The 15,927-nt window shown below is 29.3% G+C and overlaps 1 protein-coding gene across 1 annotated transcript in view; it reads left to right on the top strand.

The window, feature by feature from the left end:
- Positions 1–15,927, top strand: part of LOC113365646 — a 35,495-nt gene that overhangs the window by 9,736 nt on the left and 9,832 nt on the right. The gene's annotated exons all lie outside the window — the stretch shown is intronic.

Here is a 15,927-nt window from a genome sequence, read left to right on the forward strand (position 1 = left end):
CCCCGAAATGAATTATTCAAAAATTCTGGTTAGAATACACCAAAATTTCAGTAAAAAATGCAATCAGATCCTAGAAAGAATCCAACAAAAACGTAGTTAGTGATGAGCTTTAGGAGATAAGAATGCAGTAGAAATATTGTATGAACTTACGAGAATTCAGTAAGAATATTGATTATTACTTATGAGTACATTTGAAGAATATTATATAAATCTTTTGAACCACACAAACCTAGTATAAACCTTCTAATGATGACTCTGAAATGATTTTAGTATGAATCAGATTGAATTTAGTTAGGATCAAGTTACAACCTCAAAATTGGTTTTTACAACCTCTTTATTGAGTTCGATTTTTATTTTACATTTATAAAATATATATACCAACTTCTGAATTTAAATAATTACAATTCACAATTCCGGAAATGTTCGAAATCTCAATCGTATGAAATTCTAGAAAATAATTTATTTGACATACGATAGTCATATCTAATGATTATTGTATTGGCAAGTAATACAAATATGAATTTGAATTAATTCTGATTATAAAGCTAAACTAATATTTATTCTTTCGACGCAATGTGTGTTTGTAAAATTAAAATGAAAACTGAGTCACCGATAACCGTTAAAAAATAAAGGAGAGACTGAAGCGTCCGGATTAGTATTTATTACTGGTTGTAAATGAATCATTTGAAATATATATATATATATATATATATTATATATATTAAAATAAGAAATAAATATGAAAAATATGGACTTACTTTCTTTGGATTGTAGTTGGTACGCCAGCGCACCATCTTCTCTCACCAACCATTCTTTACATACTGAAAATAGAAACAAAAATCATATTTAACAATTCGTGATAAAAACATCCATTCAATTATTAAATTTAAGTTGATATTTAACGTAGAAAACATTTCGAGTTGTTATTCTACTCATATTCAGTAATAATAATCGCTGAATATAATTCGCAATATCAAAACAAAAAATATAGCAAGGAAATTCAACAAGTTCTTATCGAAACTAAAAGATAATAGTGAATGTTTTTCAAATTAAATATAAAATACTATCAAGAATAAAATTTATTTTGCTGATTTGTATATATATATATATATATATATATAAATGACCTTGTTCTCACATTAATGAGAGAAAGTATAGTGACCGACTTATTGCCATTCATTTGTACTATATCGCACATTATATTTTATTATATATATATATATATATATATATATATATATATAATAAAAATAAAAATGCTAATCATCTTTCTAAAATGCAATAACCAAGTTAGATTTTTTTAAACAAATTTTGCAAATGATTTAACTCTAACTCATTTTCAAATCGATTCCTAAGAAACAAAATACAGATGAATAATTATAAAACAAACAACATAAAAAACGCACACAATAATCTAAGTAATTAATCGTAATTAAATAATAACATTGGTCAACTGTGGTTTTGTCAATCGAACTTTGAAATGATCCATATTTTTGATGAATTTAAAGAAATTTATTCCAAAAATTTATTCCAAACCAAATCAAATGTTTAAATTGAAAATTAACATACATAGGTGAGACAAGCCGAAATTTAAACAAACGTTTTTATGGACATAAAAAATAATTATGAAAGAAGTAAACATTTAAAAATTATGATAATCGAACTAGTCAATAAATTTAAATCATAGCATAGATTTTCTCATCACAAAATTCTGTGTTTCGAAAAAATTCTTCTCGTGCAGTAAGTTATAGTAATGGGAAAAAATCGAAAATGAAAATTTTTATGTATCTTTTACATATTTTTAAACTTGGCATACTTCAGGAAAAAAGGATGTATGTGCGTGCGTTAGGATTTGACTCCTTCAGAAAGGAGTTATATCCACTTAACAACTCCAATAACTTCAAAACTTAATACTCGACAAAAATGTGTTCTACAGTGTGTTATTCAAATTTCGAGAGATTTATTAAGTATTTGGACAAATAGTTCAAAAATTTATGTTCATTTTATTATGAGAAATGCATTTCAATATACATACTAATCTATGCCGAAATTGAGTCAATAAAAATATTAACACTTTGGGGACGGCTGTCCATCTGAGTGGACAAACATACTCTGTGAGGCACAGGCTATTTTATAAACAATGACTCAGTTTGCATCAAAAAGTTGAATAAATTACATATAGCAGGGATAAACAGTGTTGTATTTTGAAAATAATTTTAAGTTATCATAGTAGTGTTTTTAGCCTTTTTCTTTGCTATATAGTAGTTTTCTTAATATTTAAAACGACCGAGCGCTTTTAAATATGGCAAAACGACCGGTACATTTTGTGAATTAAGCAGTAGTGAAGATGAGTTTCAAATAGACATTCATACAGACAAATTTTACAAAATTACTATTCGCACCGAAGATAGTAATGATTATGATGATAATATTATCCAACCAACAAAAAGAAGAAGAAGTTCGACAAATTAAATGAAGAGCGGAAAGACATTAGCGAATGTGCCGATTCTCCTTCAATAATCGAGTTTGGCACACATCAACAAACACCCCGACTACAAATACCAAGCCATATAAGACATCCAATAGATTATTTTACTTTATTTTTTACGAATGAATTATTAGACAATATAATAGAAAAAACAAACCAATATGGCAGCAAAAAAATGAACAAATATACTGACTAGTCAGTAGCATATTCTAAATGCGAGAGAAAGAAAAAGGGATTGTATTGTCTGTTCTGACAAAGAAGCACCAGGAGAAAGGCGGCAAGCAACATTTTATTGTATAACATGTCAAAATCAACCAGCTATGTATTTTGGAAATTGTTTTGAACGTCACCATTCTTTATAAAATGTTCAAAAATAAATTAATATTATAAATGTATGTCCTTCAATGACCACAAATTTTTATCAAACAAATGGCATAACATACACAATGAAATCAAGTTTACTGCCGGTACAGTAGATTGTTTTGAAATCGGTGCCGTCCCGTAAGTGTTAAACATATTTTAACTAGAACATTTGAACCGAAAAAATATGTATAAAAATGTTTAGCTCACCAACACCCCCCACCCCCTTCCCCTACACTCTCGCACACATTTTAATCCGTCCCATGCAAAAAATAATTGCATAGATTTAACCATAGTGACAAAAGTTTAGTATAAGTAATTCAAGTGTATTTCAAGATTGTAAATTATTCTGATAACTCAAGTAATATAAAAGTATCAGGAGTAAAGAGTTTGCCATCGTCGTCTTTCATTTGTCTAAGTTTTTCGATGATTAAGCATCATCATCTTGGTATATATTTTCTCGTCTTCTATCTCGGTGTGTTGATGCAATCGGATGCATGTTTGTGCATGTATGTATTACATACAGTAGTATCTATCTCGAACAGGTGAACAGGTGAACGCATTCGTTCGTTCGTTCGTTCGTTCTTTGGTTCTTTGGTCGTTTTGTTGGTTTGAAATTGCGAGTGTGCGCAAGTGAACGACGGACGACGTTGCGTCCGGAATGCTGCCTAGACCGCTACCTCTACTCTAGCTAAGGCTACGATCTTTCGCAATTACGACCAATTACACATTAATATTTATGAAATAACATGCAACTACATACATACATTAATAGATACATACATACATACTTACGTTCATACATACATAGATACATACTTACGGTGCAACATACATACGTGCATACATGTATAGACATGATGAAGTAGATTGCAAACGCAAAATTATTAACTTCCCGAAGGAGAAGTTTATGTTTTCATAAAAAAAATCCGATTCGCTAATTTTATGTTTTCTCGACGTTTCAAGCCATTCTGAATCGAATGAGACCAAATTTGGAAAAGGTATGCGTGTGTGTGTATGTGTGTGTGTGCGTGAGTATGAGCAGATTTTTTGCCGAAAATCGACGTTTTCTCAAAAATAGCTGGGCCGATTTCAAAAATTTAAAAGCCATTAGATGTATCTCGATGAGAACTATTGTTTGTCAGTTTTATGCGACGATCGGCCAAGCCGTTTCTTTATAAATCGCAAAAAAAGTGAAAAAAAATTCGTCTACGTTTTAGCCCGCAATTCTGAATCGATTTTGAAAATTCAAAAACCGTTCGAAAGATATTCGTTGGGAATCGTGCTGATTAGTTTTTGGTAAAGATCGGCCGGGCCGTTTTCTTGTAATAAAGTGTTGAAAAAAATTTCTTCGACGATTTTTATTATTTTTTTTTTTGACGGTATATACAACAGTCTTCTAGATCATACTAAAATATTATGGCCCTACGACAACTGGTTTAGCTTTAAAAATTCGTCAAAGTTTGCAAAAATTAGTATGATCTTTTTGGCATTTGTCAAAATTAGAACTTTCATCGACGTTTGCTCAAACCTGAACCGATTTCAGATATTTAAAAAGCATTTAATGTATCTCGATGAGGATTTTCGTTTCTCAGTTTTGTGGAACGATCGGCCGAGCCGTTTCTTTGTAATTTGGAAAAAAGTGTTAAACCTTTCGTCCACATTTAAGTTCATTCTACCGAACCGATTTTAACAAATCAAAAACTGTTCAAAAGATATTAATTGGGAACACTGATTAGTTTGATTGGGAACTGATTAGTTTTAGGTGAAAATCTACCGAGCCGTTTTCTTGTAATTAACTGTTGAAAAAGAATTGGAGCCGATTTTTATGGAACTTTTTTTGTCGATGTATATCATGGTCTTATAGAACTTACTGAAATATTACGGCCTTATGACAAGTAGTTTAATTTTAAAAATTCAAAGTTTGAGAAAATGAGTAGTTTTTTTGACGTTTGTTAAAAATAAAATTAGATGATTTAGTTGGTATAACGATAGTGTACTTGGTCTTGAACATAGTAAACCATTAAACCTATGGAAACTGGTTCAATTATTATTGATTAATTAAAATTATTGATTTTTAAAAATTTGCTTTTAGAAAATACTCCGAGTTAACGTGTTCGTTCGTTCGTTTGCAATAATGTGTAATAAATCCACTCGAAATACTTTTAATCACCCATAAATTAATTTATCTTTTATTGATTAAGTCGATTATTTACACATATCGGGAAGTTCATGTAACTTGCCTCAAGGCTAAATACCAATACTAACTAGTTTTTTATTCAATTTGATGTGCATATGTCTGACGGCCAAATATGGGTTTTTTACTTTTTCTTCTGTACCTCCGAAACCGCTGGACCTGTCTTCCCAAAAATTTCATCAATTCTTCATTTTATCAATACAAATAAAATGTTTTTTGAATCCTTTAAATCGGACGCTACGTTATCTCAAAAACTGAATGAACATTCTTGTCTCTTTTTGCCACGTATCTCCGAAACGAGTAGACTTGCCTTTGCCAAAAACTAATCAGCACATCTCCTTATCAATAAGAATCGAATGTTTTTTGAATCATTCAAATCGGTTGAACCGTGTTACCGAAATCGTTGACGAAAGATTGTATCCGCACACACACATACATCCATTTTTTCTAAGGTATAAAAAATATTAATTTATATCGGTGTTAATTCAGTAAAAATTATTTATGAGTATATTTGATTTTTTTTACTCTTTTTTGCTCTTTTTGCCCCCGTATCACCGAAACGGCTGCGCCTGCTTTTTACAAAAACTAACCAGTACGTCTTCTCATCAATACAAATTGTACGTTTCTTTATCAATCGAATGTTTATTGAATCTTTCAAATCGGAAAATCCATGTTCGCAAAATCGTCGTCAAAAATTTGTATCCACACACATACACACACACACATTTATTTTTCTTAAGTATGCTAAAGTGTTTTGAAGATTTTGAAACGTTGAAGTATAAAAATTTGATAAATTTTAGATTTTTGTTTATGTAGCAAAATGTGCCAATATACTTCTAGTTTTTTCATGAATACTTTCATAAAACTTTCTTTGATTATTTGAATTGTTCTTAGGGAAAAAATGTAATTTGTGAAAGTGGCGTGAGTACTAAAGCGGAACTTTCTTTACTTTGTCTTCGCTTTTTTTACATATTATTCTGTTGGATGAATATATTAATTATTCTATATAAAATGAAAAATAGACTATAAACCTCTAAACAACTTGGTATATAATTTATTTTCAGAATTATAGAATTGACAAAAAACTTACTATAAAATCACATCACAACATTGTTTATGATTTCTGTTTCAGTACATTGAAAAAAATATTAAGTGTTTTAGTATACTCTATATAGGATAGTAATAACATCCGTCGGTGAGCAAAATAATATTTGTGAAAATATATAAATTTTTAATAACATAAATGTAGATAAAGTTTCTGTTTAATAAATAGTGATATGTGTTGATAAAACACACTGGCAGATAAATAATTTTTGCTCCTGAATTTTATAATTATTTAAAATGAATGCAATACTACCATATTGTTGTTAAAGGCAATTTAATGCTTCGATGTTTTTTATAATATCGTTCATAATTATATTAAAATAATTAATTATTGACAAATTTTACTCTGGATGAAGTTCTTGGTCGTTCTTATTTGGATTTTCTGTTGGAAACAAACACAAATCCAGGACATTACTTTTATATTATAATCTTATATATAAAAATGGAGCTCTCAATCAAATGATTTGGTAAAACTCAAAAACGGCTAAACCGATTTGGCCAGTCTTAGTCTTGAAAAATTCGTGCTAATCAGTAGGTTGTCACAAAAGTGAGATATTATTACAAAATCGCGTAGAAACTTTACATTTGTAATTTGAAAATTTTTGTAGAAGCGTAAATTGAATAAAACAAGTGTTACTAGAGACTCAAAATATTAACTTTTTTGAAATGTTAATATGAAAATGAACTTTTTGGCCTTGTAGTACTCTTTTTTTTGCAAATCATATTTTTCTCAAACACGGTACTCTGAAAGATCTCATTTTTATAATTATATACTCATTGGTATTTATAAAACGTTTTCTAGGTTATATTATTTTTTATTCATATTATTTAAATTCAAGACCTAAATTTGGTATCGATCAAATGGACATTTTGTCGAATAACATTTTCCCAGTTATAATTTCCCAAAATTTATCGAAGAATAGATTGTAATATATGAAGGTCCAGGGTTGAAAAGGTCCACCACCGATGTGTCAAAAACGATATTTGAAAGTAGAGGGAAAAAGATGTATAACCAGCTATAACCTTGATCCTTATGACTTTGCTATCGGGAGATAAATGGTAATATTTAAAAATCCATAATAAAAGTATTTTCTTCCGTTGGTAGTTTATTAGCATTAATTAAAAATGTAATTATTTTGTGAAATACCTTTAAAATTAAAACAAGACATTGAACCTGTTTGCCACCTGATTAAAAAACCTGAAAAAGGTTTAGATAACAAATTTTTGAATGACATAAAAAAGCACATTTCTACAATGATGAAGTAGTTGGCAGTTTTACTGAACGTAGTCAGATAATGTTCGTTTGAAATGTGTTATTTGTTGTGATATAAATGTTTTGGTTTTAACAATATAGTTTATATTTGCTCAAAGTCAAATTGGACCTTTGTGCCTCGCCTTACTCTACATATATGCTTTTTATTAAATTTACTTTAATTCATCGAATGTTACTTGAACCTTTTAGAATATACCTTACTTAGCAAAACAACGTTTTCCGGGTCAGCTAGTATATATATATATATATATATATATATATAAATCTGAATATATTTATAAATTATAATAAAAGCGTAAAGTATGCGTTTTACACGTCATGGCCTGTTGATTTTTTAGTTTGCAGAGAAATGATTGTTGTATTTGCATTGTTAATCGAAAAAATAAGGCTGTACATGTTTATAACATATATATATATATATATATATATATACATATATATTTCAATGTATATGTATATATTAATAATGTACATTGTGTAAAATCTAAACAAATGTTAACGACCTCATGCAAATTGTTCATCATCTGTGCTGTTGTACGAGTACATACTTTCTAATTAGTATTCTCTTACAGTATTTTTCTCTACGATTTATATTACATATTTATAAATATGTATATATATATATATATATATGTGGCGATATCAAGCAGGCTGTTTTTGATTTGTAAAAAACAATCGGACATGTCATGTATATTTTTGATATCGAAAATATTTTTATAGTTAATAAATTTATATTTTTTTATTATGTTGGGAGTTTCTAATTAAATATATTGTCATAATCATTACAACTCCCACATTGGTGACTCACGACGATGGAGATGAAGATAAAGGAGTTTTATTTTTCGAAGATTTAAGAAAAATTGATTTTGACGCAGCACCATAATCACTGGTCTTCAGTGACGACCTATAAGGTATGTCCAGTCCAATCCATCATAGTTAACGCACTTACTATCTGGATCAGACTTCCGAGGTTACTCATTTGGTATACCCAGACCTCAGTGTTTATTGCTGACAGAAAAAAATAATTTGGAGCCTGAACTTTTCATTGGAATGCAATTCAACCTCTCTTTCTCTGTTAACTCAACAAATCGTCTTATAATGCTACCTCCCATTATCGGTGACAACGACGAATCAAAACAAAATTTGACATAATTTATTGGATTCCACAATTCTGGACTCTTATGTCAAAGAAACCAATGATCCTGATTTGGATAAAGAGCCAACTTCTTTCTCTGATCGGAACTCATGAGATATGAATGCAACGCTTGCAGAAATGGAAACTGTACCCATAAATTATGCATTCTAAACATTAAGTTATTCTGATATAACTAATACCCATTAGATCGAGAACATTATGCAGAATATGGAGTTGATGGCAGGTCAAATCACCACATACGGTGGATCTGCTGACAAAACATGGAAATTTGTAATTGACCAGTATTACAACACTGGTCTGCTATAATCTGCTTTCCCACCACATTTTTATAACGTGTTTCCCTGTTTTTTTTTTTAAACTGTGAGATCAACACTGGGCAGGGAGTGTGTGGCGATATCAAGCAGGCTGGTTTTTATTTGTAAAAAACAATCGGACATGTCATGTATATTTTTGATATCGAAAATATTTTTATAGTTAATAAATTTATATTTTTTTATTATGTTGGGAGTTTCTAATTAAATATATTGTCATAATCATTACTACTCCCACATATATATATATATAAATGTATGTATGTATATTTATTATAATGATATAGAGGAAATTCCTAGCGAGCTTACACACTGGTTTAATTGGTTAATTGGAAAACATGTACACATATGTAAGTTCTTCAACCATCCATCCAATTATTAAATAAAAATCGAAGTATTTAATATTTTTAATATAACATAATATCGTAGAAAAGAATGAATAAAATATTAGAAATTGAATGCAATATAAAATAAAACCAGAAAAAATATTAAATTAACATGAAGGATAAAAATAAAGTATGTATATAATTAACTAAAATTAACTACTGTTCGGAAGTATTTTCATTTTATTTATAATGGTTGTTACTCTGTAAAGGGGTTGGAAGATTTGTATCGGACTTTGTTATCTCACTTCTAAAAAAAAAAGTCCGCGTAACAACATATGTAATTTTATATATAAAAATGAAGCTCTCGATCAAATGATTCGGTAAAACTCGAAAATGGCTAAACCGATTTGGCCAGTCTTAGCCTTGAAAAATTCGTGCCAATCCAGAGACAAAAGGTAAGGAAAGATGAGATATTATTTCAAAATCGCGTAGAAACTTTACATTTTTAATTTAAAATTTTTTGTATAAGCGTAATTTAAATAAAACAATGGAGGGCGGCTCATACGTCAAATGTCAAACGTTCTTGACAGATGATGTTCAATTACGTTTGATAGGATGTTTTACGTGAATATTATTTAATTATGATTCAATTGTAGTAAGTAGTTTGGTTTGTAGTTTTATTTATATACAAAAACGTTAGTAAACGGGCCGCAAGTGTTACTAGAGACTCAAAATATCAACTTTTTTGAAATGTTAATATGAAAATGCACTTTTTGGCATATTTTTCTCAAACACGGTACTCTGAAAGATCTCATTTGTATAATTATATACTCATTGGTATTTATAAAACATTTTCTAGGTTATATTATTTTTTATTTGTGTTATTTAAATTCAGAACCTAAATTTGGTATCGATCAAAGGGACATTTTGTCGAATAACATTTTCCCAGTTATAATTTCCCAGAATTTATCGAATAACAAATAGTAATATATGAAGGTCCGGGGTTAAAAAGGTCCACCATAGATGTGTCAAAAATCAGCAAAGTTAAGCATTGTTTAACAACAATATTTGAAAGTAGAGGAAAAAAGATGTATAGCCAGCTACAAACTTTATTTGAAAACGATAATCTTTTAAATGAGGGAGATAAACGGTAATCTTTGAAAATCCATAATAAAAGTATTTTCTTCCGTTGGTAGTTTTAGCATTAGTTAAAAATGTAATTATTTTGTAAAATACCTTTAAAATTATAATAAGGCTTTAAACCTTATGCCACCTGCCCGTTACAAGTTACCCCGCATATAGGATAAAAAGGTCTAGATAACAAATTTTTGGAAGACATCAAAAAATCACATTTCTACAATGATGAAGTAGCTGGCAGTTTTACTGAACGTAGTCAGATAATTGTTTGTTTGAAATGTGTTATTTGTTGTGATATAATTGGTTTGGTTTTTAAAATATAATTTATATTTGTTCAAAGTCAAATTGGACCTTTGTACCCCGCCCTGTTCTACATATATAGTTTTTATTAAATTTACTTTAATTTATTTTTCAAAAAGCAGGTCAAAGAAGAAATACTTAATTCATTTTCTATCTCTCCTCGGAGAAATTTGAAATTTTTTTTATAAGCTCAGTAGTATTATTTACAATTATACACAAAATCCAGAATTCAAAAAGAATCTGAAAAACTTGAAACGTAATCAATAAGTCGAAAGACCAAAAAAATACTTGGGTTGGATTATACCATGTTTTCTATAGAAAGTGTATAAAACTTGCAGTTTGATTGTTTGGACAAAATATAGACAAACTAATGGGGTTTATTGTTTTTATAATCATTGCTCATTGTATATAGCATTCAAACAACACATCCTTATACACTTGAAGTATTAATATTTTTGATTCTCTAGAAATTGTTTCGAATATACCTTCTTAGCAAAACAACGTTAGCCGGGTCAGCTAGTATATATATAGATATATAAATCTACCACCACGGTGCCTGTCTACCAAAAATAAATCTCCTTTTATCTGTCGCATATGCATATGTGCATGCTGTAGGTACAAAACACAAAATTTCTAGTAGATACCGAGGATGAAAAAACATCTGTTCGGCCACAACAGACGCAACAGAAGAGATTAAACAAAACACATTTACATCCATCCATTTACACATGTTTACTACAAGGGGACACAAAAATATTAAATACGAATTTCAAAAAAAAAACTGCTAATAATAAAATAAAAATTAAATCCATAGTAACAAATATTATACAGAACAATTAGTATTTTTTGAGATAAAATATATTGACATTTTACACATACTAGTTGTTTTTTATTACTTGACAATACTTCGGATTATTTAGTCCCTAGCAACAAATGAAGAATGTCAATTTTTATTCTATTTTCATTTGTTTAATAATTAGCAACTAAATAATTATCAAGGTTGCTATAAACAAAGTACTGTATAGATTTTGTCGTGAACAAAAAACCATCTACAAAAGTAATATTGGGAATTTTGATATAGATTAATTTAGGAGAATAATTATTAAACTTTTGTTAAATAATTAATTAATTAATCGTGCGGTGGAAGATAGGAAGTTTCATACCTTTTGGTAAGTTATATATTTGTATTTTGTATTACCAGTGGAAATAATGTAAAAAACGTGTAAATTGTTAATTTTTCAAATTCCTATTATTATTGCCGCAAAATGTTAACAAGTAATCATCAAATTTTAATGGGCAATTAAAAAATATATTAATCAAACTAATATTTCAATTATTTGTTCATTTACATGAAGTGTTAATTTTTTACTCTGATGATGAGATGAATCATCAAATGCTCGTAAATAACTTCGTTACATGAAATTTGTGTATATATTATATATGAAAAACAAATTTCAGGACATTTAATTAACTAAATTTATTAATTTGCCTTGATTCTTAAGCTTACTTATTTTGAAAGAAAAATAGGGCATTATTTTTAATAAATCTTTGGATGGAGATAAAATTCATGGTTCTAATGAACATACTAAAGTAAAGTATTATAGGCCTACGAAAAGTGGTTCAATTATAAAAATATACTCAAAATTAAATAATCTGCAAATAGTTTTTCACATTATGAACCATACAGCAACTCAGAACTAGTGGTGCGTGGCATTGTGCCTTGAGGCAAATTGCTGGTACTTCTCATACCAAAAACTACAATTTTTAAAAAAAAGATTCAATTTTTTTTTAGAACTCTCAAAAAATCGATTTTTGATATTTTTCAAACTTTTGCGAAGAATTGATCTTTTTGAAAACCTTGATTTTTTCAAATTTTGAAATATTTTGAAAATTTTGAACTGTTTTTCAAAGCATTCGCGAAACGTTAACTGCGTAGAAACAAAATATCGAAGCGCGTACGCGCCTCGACGCTGTTTAACGGATAAACATTGGTACGGAATTCATAGAAAAGTGAACAAATCTGTTATTATTAAAATATTTATAAAATATGTGGTAATTTGATGTACATATGTCTAATGATCATTTTGGTCCGTGAAATGGCATTTTTTGTCACTTTTTTTACTAGCTCGCCGAAACCGCTAGACCTGCCTTCCCAAAAATTTCATCAGTTCTTCATTTTGTCAATGCAAATAAAATGCGTTTTGAAACATTTAAATCGGACGTTCCGTTCTCTTAAAAACTGCGATATCATTTTTGGCACTTTTTGCCCCATATCTTCGGAACGGCTAGACCTGTCTTTGCCAAAAACTAAACAGCACGTCTCCTTATTAATACGAATCGAATGTTTTTTGAATCATTCAAATCGGTTGATCCGCGTTCCCGAAATCGTCGACAAAAATTTGTATCCGCACTCACACACACACACATACGCACACACATACATACATACATACACATGCAGATACATCAATTTTTTCTAAGGTATGCCGAAATGTTCAGAAACCTCTGAAACATAAATTTATATAAAAATTTCATTTTCGATTTTTTTGCGATTACTATAATTTACCCAACAAAAAGTTAATTAATATATTGATTACTTATTGATTAAACCGATTATTTACGCATGTCACTTTATAAACAAAAGCTAAATAACTGAAGCAAATTAAAAATGACAATTGAAACCACATTATACTTCAATTAACCTGTACAATATTAGAAGCAAAACTTAAATTTCCTTTCGCTAAATTGTAAATTAATAACGACCATTAAGCTTATGCAAACACTAATGTTGACATATGTTCGTCACAACATTTGCACAAGACATCCAAAAACCAAATCAAACCAAATAAACCACACACCATACAAACACACAAACCATTAATAAATAACAATTAATAATACAAACATAATTCCTTTACTAACCTTCATTAACACGTCCCGACTTCGGTAAAGTGTCTCGAACTTCTGTCATTGTTTTCACCATAGAACTGTATCAGTATCACCACCGTCGACGACGACGACAACAAACATTGTCCGTATTAATAAATCATCGTATTAATAAACCATTTGTTGTAACCATTAACACTATAAATGGAATCCGATTAACTGTAAAACGAGTGCCTAGTTGTTTTTTTATTGTCTATTACAAAATGTTTTCACACGCACGCAAATTACCAAATGACATTCGCCGAAGACATGCCGTAACGTTGAAAGTCGAAACGCAACTGCCGCGTGAAGTTGACGAGGGCACGAGTTAAGGTTGAAGTGTTGCCAGAGGTGGAAGTGGATTAGTGGGGATTTTAGCCGTTGGTATTTGAATTTGTAAATGTAATGTCTGATGAAACAGATTAGTGGTGGTTGCAACGTGCCTTAGGCAAATTGCTGGAACTTTCCGTATCGAAAACTAGATTATTAACTTGTGGTGTATGGCATCGTGCCTTAAGGCAAATTGCTGGAACTTCCCGTACCGTAATGAAATATTCGATAAATTTTAAACGTTTCCAAATATATTATTACAAATACTATAACTCTCATTATTTTTGCTATCTTGTTATATATGAGTGAGCAAATCATAAATGTAAATCATAAATCAATTTATCCCCAGAACATTAACAATCGTCATTTCATTTCGAATTCAATTTAAAAAAAAAATAGTTGCCTGATTTACACAAAATTCAAAAAAGTGCTCCCGTACAGTCACAGTCTAAACGCATTTGCAAATAATTCTGTGCGACATTTTCACTTATACTGTGCTTTGCTTGGCGGCATTTTCACATTTTTCAATAGTTTTCACAAAATTGGAAAAGTGCTGCATACATAAACAGTCTAAACGCACTTGGGTAAACATTTGTACCAGAGTGGCGCTTCGACTGTGCTTAGCATGTGTGATTTTTTGAATTCTTAATCCAAAATTACAAAAAAAAAAATTGAAAAAAAAATTGAAACAATTTTTTTTTCGATGGCAATTATTTTGTAAAAACAAGCAGAAAGTTCTTTGAATCATTTAAATCTGACGCTTAGTTCTCTCAAAAACTGCCATTTTTTTAAACATTTAGCTCTGTATCTCCGAAACCGCTGGGCCTACCTTTGCCAAAAACTAATAACCACTTTTCCCCGTCATTACGAACTGAATGTTTTTTGGATCATACAAATCGGATGATCCGTTCTCTCAAAAACTCAAAAACTATTTTCTGCACTCTTTGCTCCGTATCTCCGTAACGGCTAGACTTGCCTTTGTCAAAAACTAATCAGCACATCTCCCTATCAACACACGCTTCAATTTTTTCTGAGGTATGCCAGTAAAATGTTCAGAAACCTTCAAAACGTCGAGAAATGTAAAAATTTTCAATTTCGATTTTCGGAAGTTTCTACGAGAAGTTAAAAACAACTTTGCAAAACTTTAAAAAAAAATTGAGAGATTTTAAATTTTTGAAAAAAATCGACTTTTTTCAAGATTTAATTTGTTCTTGTTTTGACTTCTTTTGTATTTTGATTTTTTTGAAGATTTTGAACATTTTTTTAAGCTCAAAGCAAAATCAGGCCATATTTATTTATTTATTTATTTATTTATTTTACAAGCCGTCAGTATAATAATATTATAATAAGGCTTAAGTCAATATTTTATAGGCTTAATATAATTAAATTAATTATTAGCTATTTTATTACTTATTTATTTATTATTCAATTTATTTACTATAAACTTATTTATATTTAGTTAATTTTAATTATTTTTAAATATAACTAGTTTGTTTGTTGCAAGTATTTTTATAAAAAAATTACTAAGTATTTTAATAATCTTTACAACACTTTTACAATATAATTATTTTATTTAACAAATTTTAGGTTATTTTATTATATTTTAACAAATTTAAGTCTTATGTTATTGTTATTATTATTATTAATATTATTAACTTCCCGTAGGGCAAGTTATAGTAATCGCAAAAAATCGAAAATGAAAATTTTTATATATCTTTACGTTTCAAAACCTTCTGAATATTTTGGCATACCTTAGAAAAAATTGATGTATGTGTGTGTGTATGTGTGTGTGTGCGGATACAAATTTTCGTCGACGATTTCGGGAACACCGATCAACCGATTTGAATAATTCAAAAAACATTCGATTCGTATTGATAAGAGACGTACTGATTAGTTTTTGGTAAAAGCAGGTCTAGCCGTTCCGAAGATACGGGGCAAAAAGTGCCAAAAACGGTAACTCAGTTTTTAAGAGAACGGAGCGTCCGATTTGAATTCAAAAAACATTTTACTTGTATTGACA

Source organism: Ctenocephalides felis, unplaced genomic scaffold (genome assembly GCF_003426905.1).
Source record: "Ctenocephalides felis isolate EL2017-DRISC unplaced genomic scaffold, ASM342690v1 CF-g0.4_SCAFFOLD_01170, whole genome shotgun sequence".
In the NCBI taxonomy this organism is placed as follows: Eukaryota; Metazoa; Arthropoda; class Insecta; order Siphonaptera; family Pulicidae; genus Ctenocephalides; species Ctenocephalides felis.